Raw genomic sequence first — 15,329 nt, forward strand, 5'->3', positions numbered from 1 at the left:
CCTTAAGAGCCTTCTTTTTGTCCTCATGTTTCCACCATCACCTCAAGCTGTAGCCCTGCAAGGCTTTGCCACTCAGGTGGCTTCCCAGATCACGTGGTGCTGTGGTGCTGTTGTCACGGTAGTTAAGGGTCCATTTCCTTTGTATGCTGACAGACAAAGCTCTTCTTCAGGCATGGAGGTCATATAGAGGTAGACGCAGCAGCCGTTCCCTCTCCATTTCAGAAAGACTGGTTGGGGTAGGTCATAGTGAATAAATAGCCTCCTTAATTCTGGGGGTAAAATTGGGGACCAGTCTCTTTCTGTGCTCTCAGTGGCTGTCACTGTTTTTCAGTTGGGGAATTGAATGTATAAGGTTGAACACGATAGAGAAGTTTTTCTATATAAAAATGACTGCATCAGAGAATGCAGAGGTTCAAAATAGCTCGTCAGTACTGTGGGAGGAAAGAATGGGAAACCTGTGAAGTAGCTTTAATGTTTAGCATGGCAGATGAATGCAGACTGTGGGTCAGATGGTCTGCATTTGAACCCCAGTCCTGCTGAGAGCTAGCTGTGTGACCTTGGTCCAGCTAATTAACCTCTTTAAGCCTTGGCTTTTATCTTTCAAATGGAGATCATCTAACAGGACTACTTCTAGTTCACCATCTCTAGAAATATTCTTATGTTATCATTACTATCTTTTAAAAACAAACAACCCCAAGGTCTTACCTTGTAGTCCTGACTGCCTTGGAATTCTATGTAGACCAGGCTGGCCTGGAACTCACAGGTCCGCTGCTTCTGCTTTTTGAGTGCTGGGATTAAAGGCATGTGCCTCCATGTCTGGGTATCACCTATATTAAAAAACCCAAAAAAACAAACAAACAAAAAACCAAAAAACAACAGAGGATTAAATGAGGCAGCGTGGCTGGTATAGTTCTCAGTAAATAGAAGCTGTTTATTTTTGATATGCCAAACAAACGTGTTACCCGGAAGCAAGTTTGTCTTAAATTTTGCAAAGCTGCCTCAGTGTTCCCAAGATCTTTGGTTCCTTGGAGATTAAGGCTTAGAATTCAATAAAGCAAAATGAGAACAGTTTGTCACCCACACTTCCACAGTGTAGCATATTCTCAGTAGGCTAGAGCACAGCCCTGTTCACCACAGTTAGCCGTCACCGATAGCAAAAATTATGCCTCCAGCAGCTGCCATTTGTTCCCCAGGTCTCCTCCTCAGCACTGGGAAATCACAGTTTCTGCTTAGCAGGTACCAGGAATCTCACTTACAAATCACCCCTTCCTTTGTCTTTTCCTCCCAGTCATCCTGAGGGAAGTGGGTGGTTTTGATCTGAGTCTTTTGTAGCTGGAGAGAAACTGGAATTAGGAGATGGAGCCTAAGTTCTGAGCCTTCTTTTGCCTTTTTCTGAGTCAGCCATTGGCCTTTTCACCTGACTTGTTCAGAGCCAGTTTCTTTTCCATGGAGTTCCAGAGTGAGCTTAGGATCCCAGCTCCATAAGGCTGGCAGATAGACACACGGTGGGTTATCCTTGTCCTGGAGGTTAGTAAATAGCCACGGAGCTGTCATCTTTATTTTTTGGTGTGTGTATGGCCGGATGCAAGTGCCCTCCCCTTTCCCCCTTGGTGTGTGTGTGTTTGTGTGTGTGTGTGTGTGCACAAGTCAGGGTAACAGGAAACAATGTTGGGTATCATCTTTACTTACTCTCCACCGTTTGAGACAAGATCTCATCTGGAAGCTTATTGGTCCAGACTGGCTGGCCAGTGAGCTGCAGGGATCTACCGATCTCCACCTCTCCAGCGCTGCGGTTATAGGTATAGGCTGCTGTGCCTGGAACTCAGGTCATTGTGGTTTTGTGACACGTACTTTACTGACTAATCCAATCATCCTGACCCCTTGATTTTGGTTTTTGTTTTTGTTGTTTTAGGTGGAGTCTAGCTGTGTAGCTTAAGTTGGCTGGGAATCCATGATCCTCCTGCTTCAGCCTCCCATGTGCTAGCATTACAGGTGCTACTACCATGCTCAGCAAAATATTGTTAGCCTTGTGTAGACACACCATCCACCTCAGTCCTGGCCTTCCCATTAGCCTTGCAGTGTACTAACTGACCCAAGAAAGATCCAAAACAGCAAAATACCTGCTTTCCAAAAGCAGGTAGGATTGATTATTGAACAAGTTGCTTGATGTCATTCACATGCTTATTGTGTTAATGCCCAGAATTGAGAGGTGGCCAGAGGGCTTCCCAGCTGGGATTCCACTGGACTTTAACTAATCGTCCCTCTGTATCAGCGCTCTAGTGTGGACTGTTGGAAGGCTGTTTTCTTTGTGGCTCTTGAATTTATCGGGTTGTCTTTCACTGGTTTCTCCGCCCACGGTACTTCAGTGGAATCTCAGATTAGTGATTAATGATGAGAGAAAGTATTGGGCATTTTGATGTCACGTAATGGCTTAGCGGAAACAGGGGTGCAGCCGTCAGTCAGGGGGAAGACAGACCTACCAAAGATCCAGCAGAACATCGAAGCTCAGCGATAAAAGAGGACTATTGATCAGTTGGGGGTGGCTGCTGAGAGAAGCCTGTAATGAGGTTTAGAAGGTGGAGCAGGTTGTATTGAATTGTGCCTACTCCCGCTTGCCTGCTGTCTGTGGAGAGTGAACTGCAGGCTCTTCATAAACAGATTTTCTAGGTTTCAGAGGCCTGTTGAGGTGGGAGTGCAGAGTGAGGAGGAGCCAGAAGTTCTCATTGCGCCTGCCTCCTCTTACGTGTGGGGAGGCTGGAACCCAGGCAGGAGAGAACCTTGCCTAAGGACCCAGCTACTGGCTGATGGAGTTGAGAGCAGAGCTTTGTCCATGATCATGCCTCCTGTCCTCTTCATTAATTTGAAAACAGATTCTCCTAAGCATCCATGAGCATACACATTTCGCCTTTCCAGCAGGCTGCACTGTGTACCCAGGCTATCGTGATGAGTGCATGTTACCGGTGTGCAGGCTTTCTCCTGACCTGTGCAGAGCTTTGACCACTGCATGATGCCACAGAGGGGTTGAGATCCTGGACCACTTTCCCTGGCTGTTCACTCTTCTCCTTGGTGTCTGCTGTCACTCCTTCGTGCTGCTGTGGGACAGATGTCTGTCTAACCTCTGAGGCCATTTGTTTCCTCCTTTGGATGCTATCACAGAAAACTGTGATTGTTGGATAAAGTTTAGTTTTGGTAGAATTCATCTACAAGATACTGAGGTCTGTAAGATTGCAGAAATCACTCATGGCATGTCTTTGTTTCTTTAAGGCATTTTCCTTTGTCCTGACACTGGCATCTTGGGCATTAGAGAATGTCTCATCAATAGGGCTTCCTCTGGACATGTGCCTTTTTTGGAGGGGAGCTGTTCATTTAGATCTTCGGTTGTTGTGGTTCTCTTTTCTTTGAAGTACTTTTTTTTTTTTTTATGTGTATGAGTATTTTGTGTATGCGTATGTCTGTGTACCACATGTATGCCTGGCGTCTGGAGGTCAGAAGAGGGCATCAAATTCCTTAGAGCTGAAGTTATGGACAGTTTTGAGCTGCCACGAGACTGCTGGCGACTGAACCTGGGCTCTCGGCAGGCACACTCAAGTGCTCTTGACATCTAAGCCATTGCTCCAGCCGAGTTTCGTCCTAGCTAGCATCCACATCCAGTTTCACACACCCAGCATCCCACGGCACCTCGAAGGCAGCAGGCATCAGAGCTCAGGATGCCTATTCCTGGCCCATTGTGCCTTTCTCGTGCTCAAGGCTCTCTGGCAGCCTCTCCTTCTGCTGCTCTTTACACCCTTGAGTATGTAATGGTGTCTGTTTTAGAAATCGTTCTGCATGTGTGCTGGCTGGCTCCTAGCATCTGAACCATATGAATGGAATGGACCTGGACAATCTCAGATGATGTATCTTCTCTCTGAATCTTCAAGAGCCTTGTTTTGGCCACCGCCCATTGGTGGTCATTATGTCCAACCCACCTGAATCTTCTTTGAGAGGATGGTTTGGGTAAATCTCACTCAGGAAGCCCTCTGTTCTTCCAGTTCTTGGGCAGTCTGCAAGTTCTCCGTCTTGGCTCTGTCTCCCTTTGTTATTGTTTCCTAGTTGTTTACTAGGGCTTGGCAAGGAGAGAGGATATTGTTTACTCTTGTTTCCAGGGCACCCTGGCATATGCTCAGAGTCAGGCTGTGAGCCAACCCAGATTTTCAGGGGTTAGTAAATTTTATGTGGATTAGTGGCCCATATTGAACCTTTTGTTCTTGAATCGGTCTACACACTTATTAAATGCCAACTACATGTGAACTCATATACTCCTGTGCACAGCCAGTGCACAGCCAGTGCAGGCCCCAAGCTCAGCCGGACCAGGGAGGGCCTAACCCCGCCATTTACCTCAGTGTAGTAGAAGTCATTAGGGCTCTTAAGCTGTGGAGTGACACGGTCTGGCTCAGACAAGAGGCCATGGAGGGCGGCCTGGCCAGCATGGCTGCTGAAGGGGTGCAGAGGCCACCTTGGTGCTGTAAGGCCACAGCTGACGCCATGCTCTCCCTTAGATAATTGCTTTCTCGCCTCTGCTGTTTCCTGCACATTTCCTCTGTGTTGTGCACTAATCAAGAGGCAGCTCTCTCCTAGTGCCAGGGTTGGCACAGAGTGCGGGCAGAGTGCCCTTCATTGAGTACCCTGGCCTGAGAGAATGAAGAAAGCAGCCGTGGCAGGCCTGGGGACGCACAGCTGACCCGCAGCACCTGCGCTGTGCGGGAAGCTTTGGAGCTGTGAACCCTGTGGTCCTGCAGAGCAGCTGCAGAGGGCCGGAACTGCTGATTACATGTCGTCGCTGATCTGCCAGATCTGCGGCCATCCCCTCCAAGCCTGCTTTCACACGGCAGTGGGTAATTAGGGGCACGGCCGTTTCTAGGGCTCCAGCACATCTTCTGCAACTGGCTTGGGGTGGCAGGGCTGGGGGCGGAGCCGCATTTCAGTTTCTGTCAGTCGAGTAAGAGGCTGCGAGCAGTGTCCGCATGTGGCTACTTCTTGATTTCAAAATTTAAAAAAGACCTGCCCCTAATGAAAGGGAATAATTGCCTTCCCCTGTTGCCTCCAGCAGTCCCCATGGGAATTCTGCCATTAGACTTGTCAGAGTGGCTTGCAGGGACTTTTCCCCCTGAGTTAGCACTGAGATCTGAATAGGCAGAGATAACGCAAATTAACCAGGGGATAAGCCTATCTGCAGAGGAACAGCTCTCTTTCTGACCAGAGGTGCCATTGCTGCGCGCCACCCCGATTCTCCATGCTTCTCAGTGCTGAGGAGAGAAGGGGAAAGAATTGCTCCAGCCGCACCTGCGGTGGGCAGTTGTGCTAGGCTCAGAGCTTGAGATGGCCTCGGGCTGCTCAGGCTGCCTGCCGAGTGAAGCACGGGATAGTGCCTCACCAGCCTCTCACTGGGCATCTGCCTCACCAGCATAACCAACTGGAGAGCCACAATTCATGGTTCACCTATACTTTTCTTCTGTTAGATTTTCTCCTTCCTCTCAGATCTGGCAAGGACACAGAAGGCTCAGAGGAGAAGGAGAGATGGCATCTGCCTCTGGCTGACATGACTTGTGCCATGGTCGCGTGGGGATTCCATAATGAAGATTGCAAAGCACTTTCCATCCTCTTGGAGCCTGCCCCATAATTAGAAGATTAAACATTTTGTTTAAATTAGTAATTTTCCCCTCCCTCCTCTGACTGCCACAGATTGTCCTTCCTGCAGTGTGGAGGCAGATTTGTAACTGATACTGGGCTTTGTGTTGTACCTGGGATTGTCAGCACAAGGTTGAGGAAGTTTAGTTTAATTAAAAAAGCAATTTTGACTCTTGCTTCACTTTGTGTGGCACAGAGGCTCTTTTGCCCACGTGACCTTTGTGATGGCCAAGCACGGTGAATGTGACTTTTCTCAGGGGTATGACACTGAGCCTGGCAGGGTGACATGGCTGAGGGTTGTGCAGCTGGGCCTGAGGGCTCCCCTCTGCAGCAGTAGCAGCTTGCCCTCCAGTTGGCAGGTTGTCTTTGTGTTTATGGAAAAAGAGGGTCACTTAGAGGGAAGATGTGTCTAAACAGCCGCAGATGACAATCAGCTCAAAGAGGAACAGTGGCTGTCACCCACCCACAAACAGGACAGGCTGTGACTTCCATGTTGAAGCCCACACTTCATGCCAAGCTGCAGCCATGTGATGTGCATGTGTTGTGTTCCTACTTGGAGCGGAGGAAGGGGAGGCTCCAGAGCTGCTGCTGCATGGGACACCTGGGGAGGAGAAGGTTGACCCTTCTTCCTAGAAGAAGACCATGAGTGACAGCAGCCTAAAATGAAGACAGCAGAGACTTCTGGGGAATGGGGAGGCACAGCACCATCATTTGGCCTTATAGTTCCTGTCACAGGTATCATTTTTGTATATAAAGACTGGTAAATGCCCTTCTTCTTATTGCCCTGAGGTCCTCAAAGACTGTGGCCAGATGAGAGCTTGCTGGGGGGGAACTGCTCAGTAAATGCCCTTGACTAAGGAAGGATGGAGTGAGGGGTGGATGAGTGATGGAAGTGGCCACCCATAACTGGGGAATACATTGGGGGGTCGCCTACAGTGTTGTTTGCCATCTCTCCTGTTGCCTGTTTACAGTTCTTCTGCCTCAACTTTCTTCCTTCTGGGATTATCGATGTGAGGGTCCATAGGAGAAGTGCCCAGGTAGAGGCCCTAGAAAGACATTCAACCATTCTTGGTTCCCTCTTCAACCACTCCCTCTTTAGCCAGCAAACCCCAGTGATCCTCCTGTCTGTCCCCATATCATTGGTACCACAGTTCATCTGTGACCATACCTGGCTTTTATGTGGGTGCTGAGTATTTGAACTCTTATTCACTGAGTCATCTCTCCAACCTTTGTTTTTGTTCTTAAACATTTATTTTCACTGAAGCCAGGGCCTCACATATGCTAGGTAGGCCTTTCATGGTGGAGCTAAATCTCAGCCCCTTGCTGCTGCTTCTTTCTTGATGAAGTAGATTAAGCTGTGTTGTGACTGATCTTGGTCTTACTCATAGGAAACTTGCTTTAAATAATAGCAGATGGTCTTCACAAAAGCTCAATTCAGTTCCTCTAGTAACCTGAGAGTTGATTGGCATTTCTTTTAAAGACTAGGGCTGCCTCTGACCCTAAAGCAAGAGATCGATTGATTCATTTATTTGCCAGAGATTTACTGTAAGTCCACTGTGGGCCATAATTGCTGTTTTTCTCAGCACCCAGACTTATAGGCAAGAAATGAGCCTGCACAAAGCAATAAGATTGGTTTTTATTTTGTGTTAGTTGGCTTGAGAATATCCATTTCCTATGTATGAAATATATATACACACATGTGCATGTGTACATATATATTATATAGAGATTATGTGTGTGTTTAATATTTGTTGTGGACTTTTTCTGGGTTTGGCTTTTCTCTATATTATTTACAACAGTGGGGGGGGCTCCCCCCCAAGATTTATGGTGATTTGTTCAAGGTCACACACTAGTGACAGCAAATGCGGTCACCAAAGTGCATTCTCTTCCCTTGTCCTTCTCTGTATTCGTGGTTTAGTTCCCATCAGTTTCTTGGTTGTTTTGTGTTTCATACAGTCCTAGGACGCACATGTCTACATCACTACTGTCAGCTCATTTTAAGTGTAAGGAGCCCCAGGCAGGGATGTACAGTAAACACAGAAAGCAGGTGAGGCAGGCTGCTCCTGTCATGATTGAATTCTTTGCCACCGTTTTCCGGCTCTATGACTTTGGGCAGTATGCTGAGGTGTCTCTCGCAGCCCCACTTGCTCCATTTGGTACTAGGAATATTACCTCTTCAGAAGGCGTGCTCGGGCCGGGGAAGAAAGTGGCGCACTTATGACCTGGAGCAGGCCTGCAGACCGTGGCGGCTGTGCCACTTCAGTGGTCATTTGGTAAAAAGCTGTAGGAAGAATTTTCTGGGTTCTTCAGACCCCACAATCCTAGGATCTTCATGCTTTTGTGTGTGTGTGTGTGTGTGTGAAATTTAAGGCCCAGCAAGGCTCATGATGTGGCTTTGTTTTAAGAGGCAGATGCCTTCTGTCTTTCAGGCTGTTTGAGGCAGTATGCCTCTGGTGTTGTGATGTTCACGGGAATCCTCGAGTTTCTGAGTAATTTCAGTCTGAGACAAGTGAGTAGAATTGATGTCAGGTTGCCTTAACACAGGTGTTATAAACAAGATTAAGAGGTTGTTGAAAAGATATCAGCGGAGCTCTGGGGCTGGCTTTCTGAAGTCATTCTAACGTGACAGCTAATGGGTAGTTTGCCTGATGGCTCTCCCTGAGCTGGCTGTAACTGACTGGAGATTCATCCACAGAGGAGCCCTGCTTATGAACATTTGCTGTTCTTTGTCTTGAAGTCAAGCCCTGACAGAGACGCTGTCTTTGAGCCATGCATGTTACTTTCAGATAGTTGAGACCATTTTTCCCCTTTGTTGTTGCTCTGTTTTGTATCTTTTGAGTCAGTCAGTTTTAAACTTGATATCCAGAGCCTGATAAGATGGTTCAAAGCAGTTGTGTGAGTCCACTGTATATGTTTGGAGGACAGTTAGGTACCTGCTTCTCAGCTGCAGTGGCGTTCTGTCTGTGAGGAATGTGTTGTTCCTAGCTTGTCTACCAGGTGCTCCTGCCAGGACGCTGAGGACCTTCAAATGCCCCTGATGTCAGTAGCAGTCACTTTGAAATCTGTTTTATAGCCTCCCTGGGAGAGTGGTGGTGGGATGAGGCCGGCACAGTGAATTTGCAGGTAGCTACTAAGCCATTGGCCCCTTGCCCCTCTCCTCCACATGGCCAAGTGGCCAGCGTGCTTTCCTTTCCTAGAGAAATGTTTTCGGACATTGGATGCCTGACTTGGATCATTCCTTCACCAGCCTCCTTCAGCAGCCTTCTCTTTAGTGGGAGTGGAGATACTGTGCTAACGTCTGTAGCTTGTCAGCCATCTATAAAATAGTAAAACCTTTGAGTAAGGAGACTGAAGTGCATCTAGGACCATGGCATCTTCATGCATGATGGACTCATCAATAGGCATGTGTCCAGGTTGACAGGGCATATGTCATTCAACCTTTGAGACCCCCAGCAGGGGGCGCTGCAGAGTCTGGGGCAGTTGTGCTGGGCCCTGCCTTCCTCCCTCTGCAGACCTTGCCCTTCCTCCCTCTGCAGTATGGAGGCTTATTTTCACGAGACCTGCAAGTACAGGTCCACCCAACTTCCACGCCCCTGGGAAACAGGCTGCTTGTGTGTAAACAGTTATGTGGCTGAGATCTGAGATCAAAACGACAGGAGAAGGCTCAAGCAAGGAGGAAGGGCCGACAGATTAATAATTAAAGTTCGCACTTGCAATCCAGTCTGAGTCTTCATCCTCCCTTCTCCAAGTGTCCTTACTGTCTGTCCTGGATTAAGTGCGTCCTCCCTGCAATAGCCCTTCCCTTCTGTTTGAAGGAAGAATGCACTTCAGAGTTTTAGTGATCTTAGACAGCATCAAGACTTCTTCGCCCCACTTTTGTTAATGAATCATCTGTTGCTAGAGGCAGTGGTCTGGTGACTGGAGACTTCTCTGTCAGTATGATCACCTGTGACAGATGTGCCATATACAACATTTAGAACCACATGCCCCCGACCCCTCATCGTCATAAAGCACTGTGTAAGCCTAAAGAGTGAACTTGTTGTATCTGAGCTGTGCTTTAAAACAGTTAGGGGTTTCATGAGACAAGGCCTCTGTAGCCCAGGCTGGCCTCAGACTTCCTGCCTTTGCCTCTCGGGAAGAGAGTATTTAAGGTTATGCTGCATGGAGACCTTCCTTCCACACTCTGGGAACCTGAATTTCCATAGGTAGTGCCCCCTGATTAATGAGTGGCAGAAAAGCCACAGAAGGGGCTTTAATTTTGCTAAAACATGATGGCATTGAGCAGAAGTGATGTGCATGTGGCAATAAGAAGGCCACTTCTGGGGTGCAGGGGAGGCTTTCAGGCTCCAGTCCTTTTTCTGCTGAGTTTATTCATCTGTAAGTGATAGGGTGAGGCTGATTGTCTGAGTCTGCATTTCTCTGTGCTTACCTTACCCTCTGAATATCACTAAGTGCTGAATGTACTAAGCTTTGAACACAGCAAGCCATGTGATTAGACATAGGAGTATAGAAAGATGGAGTCTCTACATTACCAGTTCTGACAGCCTGGCTGGTTCTTTGGTGTCTCTGTCTTCTCCCATTTGATCGTGACACGGCTCTTGGTCTCTGGTTTGATCCAAATATCTCTCCATAGTTCTGGTGTTTCCAATGTCCACATTAGCCATAGCTAGAAGACCCACTATCTTTTTTTTCTTGCGTTTTTCATGAGAACTCAGGCATCTGGAAGGTAATGCCTGTCTGCTTTTCTTTGTGTTTTAACACTTGTTTTCCTAGCATAGGGTTGTGTAGGTGTGTAAGTTCTGGGAGTCTGGGGAAGCGGCTGTTGAGTGTGTCTGTGTGTGAGTGTCCTTTCTTTGTCTGACCATCATGTTCATGGCAACATATGTACTCAATGCTCATTTACTTATCAAACGGAATTGTCTTTTAAATGCAACAACCTTAAAAATGTTAGAAAATTAATCTAAAACAAAATAAAACATGATCTGTAGAGGTATTCTGATTCTATTCTGTGATCATGGCTGGTATTTATGCCACTTCTGAAATTTCATCAGCAAGATGGATAAAACATTTTTTTTTTAACTTAAAAGAGTTGTGGCAAATTATCATTTTGAAAAGCAGCCAGAGAGAAAGATAGTTTTCATTTAGGTTGAGTAAGGCTCAGATACTGTTTGGTTTTGAGTTTTTGAGACAGGGTTTCTTTGTATAGCCTTGGCTTGTCCTGGAATTCACTCTGTAGACTAGGCTGGCCTCAAACTCAGAAATCTGCCTGCCTCTGCCTCCCGTGTGCTGGGATTAAAGGCATGTGCTGCCTGGTACCACTGCCTGGCTAAGGCTCAGATACTGAATGCCAGTATCTCAGAATGTAGAGGGCCTGCTGGGATGGTGGATGGGGTAGGGGGCAGGGCTGTTGACAGAGCATGCTTTCAGGCTCCATGGACACTTGTGGTGCTTGGGCGCCTTATCTGTTGTCTTCACCTTAGTAGTATGTGTGTGCTGAAGCCAAAGCCCATCTCAGTGATTGGGCAGCCAGGATCAGGTACCTCTGAGCAAGCACTGTTGGGTGCCGAGCAGGATCCCAGGGTTCCTGCACTTCAGAACCTAAGTCCTGGTTTAATGGAGGGGATGAAGAAGGTGTGTGTGTGTGTGTGTGTGTGTGTGTGTGTGTGTGTGTGATGCATGTGCAGCAGCAGAGGTATAATCCACCACTGAGGATGCTCAGAAACCTTGATGGAGTGTTTGGAGGACTCTCCCAGGACATGACATTGGGCAGGGGCTCCAGGCTGAGTGGAGGCTCTATCCAGAAGGAAGGCCACCTGACTGTGCTGCACACTCTGTCTTCCTCTGTGCTTTTGAGTACGTTACTGAAAGGTCTTGTTGATCCTAGCTCTACAAATGGTATTGCAAACCCAGGATCTTATTTAGCAGTAATAGGTGCCAAAGGATCACAGCCCCTCATCCACAGTCCTTAGTGGTCTTCCTCCTCTCCCCTGAGTTGCTTATATAGCTATGCCATTTTTTCAAGTTCAGTTCAAATCTTTCTAAGAATAAATATCATAAGTTCCAGGTTTCCCTCATTTCCTTTCCCAGTTCCATTTCGTGGTGCAGCCCTTCTCCTTAATGACATCCTCTTTCCCTGCCCAGCAGGCTTCTGGAAACTTGTTTTATTCCCACATACTTTTTGGCTACCATTACCACATTATCCATGGAACCATTTTCTTATTGTACGTGTGCTCCAGTGAGCATGGTGTAGCCATCTCTGTGGATGTGAGAATTCCCACATCCCAGTGTGCATGTGTTCGCTGGGATGGTTGCAGAGCTATGTGTCTTTAGCATCACCAGTGAGCCTTGCCCTCACGATACCCCACAGACATGTCAGTGGCTGCATCCTCAGTCAGCCCTTACACTGCCAGATTTTAGTTTTCATTTTTTGTCAATCTGATGTGTTAGAGTTTTAAGGTATGCTTCCCTAATCTCATGAAGTTGGAGAGCTTTCACATGCAGATTGGCTACTCAGTGTTTCTTGTTTTGTGGTCGTCTGCTTATATTCTGTCTTATTTTATGTAGTCTTATTACCCTGTATCTTCCTAAAGGTAACTTGGCGCTTGCAGAGCAAAGCCAGAGTATTTTGATAATGTACATTAATATGTCACATGACTCGAAAATGATTCACTTGCACCCAGATTTCCCCGACCATTGTTCCTCTGCTGTTTGTACAGTACTGCTAGGTCTTGTAGATAGCGCTGTTCTGTTGTTATGCTGTGGGTTGCTGTCGAATATTTCCTGCCACTCCTAATAGAGTGAGGTTGAACTTCTATTAGCTCAGTAAATACCATGGAGTGAATGAATGAGTGATGATGGCTCTGGTGTAGCTGACAAAACATATTCATAATCAGTGTGCTAAAATGGAGATGTTTTACCTTGCAGTGGCTTTACAAGAGTCTGCCTGTGTTAGTGTTGATAAAGAAACCAAATCAGTATTCAGCTTCCTGATGTAGCAGCAGAATTAATCAGAGAAGATGTCAAAGTAAATCATGGACATTAAAGTGTACTTTGTGTTTCTAGAAAGAAACCTACACTGCCTTTGGTGGGAGGATGAATATATATTCAGGTTTTAACAAGGAATACAAGTTTTTTTGGGGAGTAAAAATTAGATTAAGTACAGTCTTTATGGCTAGTGATCCACATCATAAATCACATGGCCTTACCTGTCAGCCAATCAGAGTGCAGATTATAAGGGGGCTTTGGTAACGCTGCTTTTTGGACTCTTTTTTATTGAAGACTTTTAACTTTTAAAGTTGGCATACAGTGTAATGGGTTTCATTATGGTACTTCATACATACATGTCATTATACTGTGTTCTTACACCTGTCCCCTTCCTTGGTGGCTCTCTCTTGCTTATTGCTTTCCTTCCTTCAGACAGCCCCTCTTGCTTTCATTCTATTACCTCCCCTTGTTTTCCCCTTCCTCTCTGTTAAGATCTCCCTCTCTTCTCATAGTTCTTACTCCCCCCTCCTCTTTCTCTCTTAAATCTAGACTGCATAGGAGAGAGAATAGAGGCTGTCTTTCTGAATCTGACGAATTTTGTTTAACATAATGATCTCCAATTGCAGCCATTGTAGCAAAGGACGTAATTTCATTTTTCTTTATGGCTGAATAAAGAAAGCTGCTCTGTGCATATGTGTAACATTTTCTTTATGCATTTGTATGTTGATAGGCATTTAGATTGCTTCTATTTTCTGGCCATTGAGAACAGAGCAGCAGTGGGAAGCATGGGTGTGCTAGTATCTGTGTTGTAGGATATAGGGGCTTTTGGGTAGGTACCCAGGAGCAGTAGAGCTGGGTTATATATGGAAGTTCTAGCTTTAGGTGGTTTTGGGTAGCATTTCCACACTGATCTCCATGATGGCTAAAGCAGTTTACATTTCTACTAGCATTTGTGTGGTAGCCATTCTAACTGGGGTAGGAGGGGATCTCAGAGCAGGCTGATTTCCATTGTTCCTGGTGACTAAGGATGTTGAATATGTTTTCAAGTATTTTGTTGGCCTTTTGTAGTTGTTCTTTTGGGAACTGGCTGTTAGGGTCATTGGCTTTTTTGTGTGCATAATTTTTGTAGTTCATTTTATAGTAGTCTCCTGTATAATGTATAGTTAGCAAACACTTTTCTCATTACTGTAAGTTTTCTCTTAGTAAGGTGCTTGTTTTCTTTGCTGTGTAGAAGAAGCTTTGTAGTTTCATGTCATCTCAGTCTTTGTTGCATCCCAAAGGTTCTGCAAGTTCTGTTTTTTTAATTATCATTTGATGCTAGGAATTTTGTGTGTGTGTGTGTATGTGTGTTTGCATGTATGTATGTGTCTAAAAATCTGAACCAATGTCAGATGTCTCTCTACTTTCTTTTCTGAGACAGTTTTGACTGGCTGACCAGTCAGCTCCAGGACTCCATCTCTGTCTGCTTCCCAGTGCTGGGATCAGGTGCACACTGCCTTGTTCTTTTTGACATGGATGCTGGGATGTGAACTCAGGTCCTCAAGCTTGTGTGGCAGCCACTAACTCAACCATTCTTCAGCCCCACCTTAAGGAACTCTTAATGTCTTTCCTCATTTCTTCAGTGACCTAGAGACACCTGGAACTCACTCTGTAGACCGGCTGAACTCAGAGAGATCCTCCTGCCTCACTACCCCTTGCTGTGTCCTTCCTGTAGTTTATAATAATGGTTTTCTTATTGATTTTTAGATTTACCCCATCATGATCTAAATAGAATATAAAAGGTTGCCTCTGTGTTTGTTAGGCTTGTTTGAGGCCTCGGTGTGCTCAGAAGCCTGTGTTTCTGCTTCTGTTGGCTAGAGTGGTCTGTTGTGCATTTGGTTTGCACCTGCATTGTAGTTTAATCCTGATGTTTCCTTGTTGCTTTTTAGTTTCAGTGACTTATCCGAAGATGAGCGTGGGGCAGGTGAGATGGCTCAGTAGGTAGAGGAGCTTGCAGCCAAGGCGTTTGTAATTCCTGGGATTTTGTTTGCTTTTCTGGTTGGTATTGAGTCATTGTTTGCTCTTTGTCTCTACCCACTGATATTAGGAGGTTGGCCGTTTACTTGGACAAGTGGATTTCTTCCTACCACGTCTGCTCATTTATTCTTAGGAGATTTGTCCTTCCAGTGCCCTTGTGATTCACCAGTCTTCCTCTGTGGTTAGTATTCTGTTGAGTAGTCTTTGCAGGGCTGACTTGGTTGTTGGCACTGCCTTCGTTGTGCTCCTCTTGAAATATCCTCATTTTACTGTCAGTTTGGAAAGAGTTTGTTGGTGTAGCATCTTCTTTGGCAAGTGTTTACTTCCAGAACTTGGAACGTGTTGCCTCATGCTTTTCTGGCTTTGGGAGTTGCTGATGAGAGAATCTGAAGCCATTCTGATGTGTTTTCCTTTGTAGGTCAGTGGAGTTCCCTTACCATTTTAACGTTCCTTTGTGTTATATATAGTTCTGATATCTTGGTTAGGGTATGTTACAGAGAGGTTTTTCTCTGGTTGTGTCTGTTTGGGGTTCTAAATGCCTCTTTTGGATGTCTGTTTCTTTCCTTCTCTAGATTTGGGAAACTTTTACTTTGATTTCATTAAATAGGTTTTCCATGTCTCCAGGTTTTAGTCCCTTGGGCTTGGCAATGGTTTGATCTCTTGCC

At 46.1% G+C, this 15,329-nt stretch overlaps 1 protein-coding gene across 1 annotated transcript in view; it reads left to right on the forward strand.

Annotated features, from left to right (window-relative positions):
• The window catches only part of Ctnnbl1 (catenin beta like 1), a 158,905-nt gene that overhangs the window by 9,805 nt on the left and 133,771 nt on the right, over positions 1-15,329 (forward strand). The gene's annotated exons all lie outside the window — the stretch shown is intronic.

This window comes from Mus caroli, chromosome 2, assembly GCF_900094665.2.
Source record: "Mus caroli chromosome 2, CAROLI_EIJ_v1.1, whole genome shotgun sequence".
Classification (NCBI taxonomy): domain Eukaryota; kingdom Metazoa; phylum Chordata; class Mammalia; order Rodentia; family Muridae; genus Mus; species Mus caroli.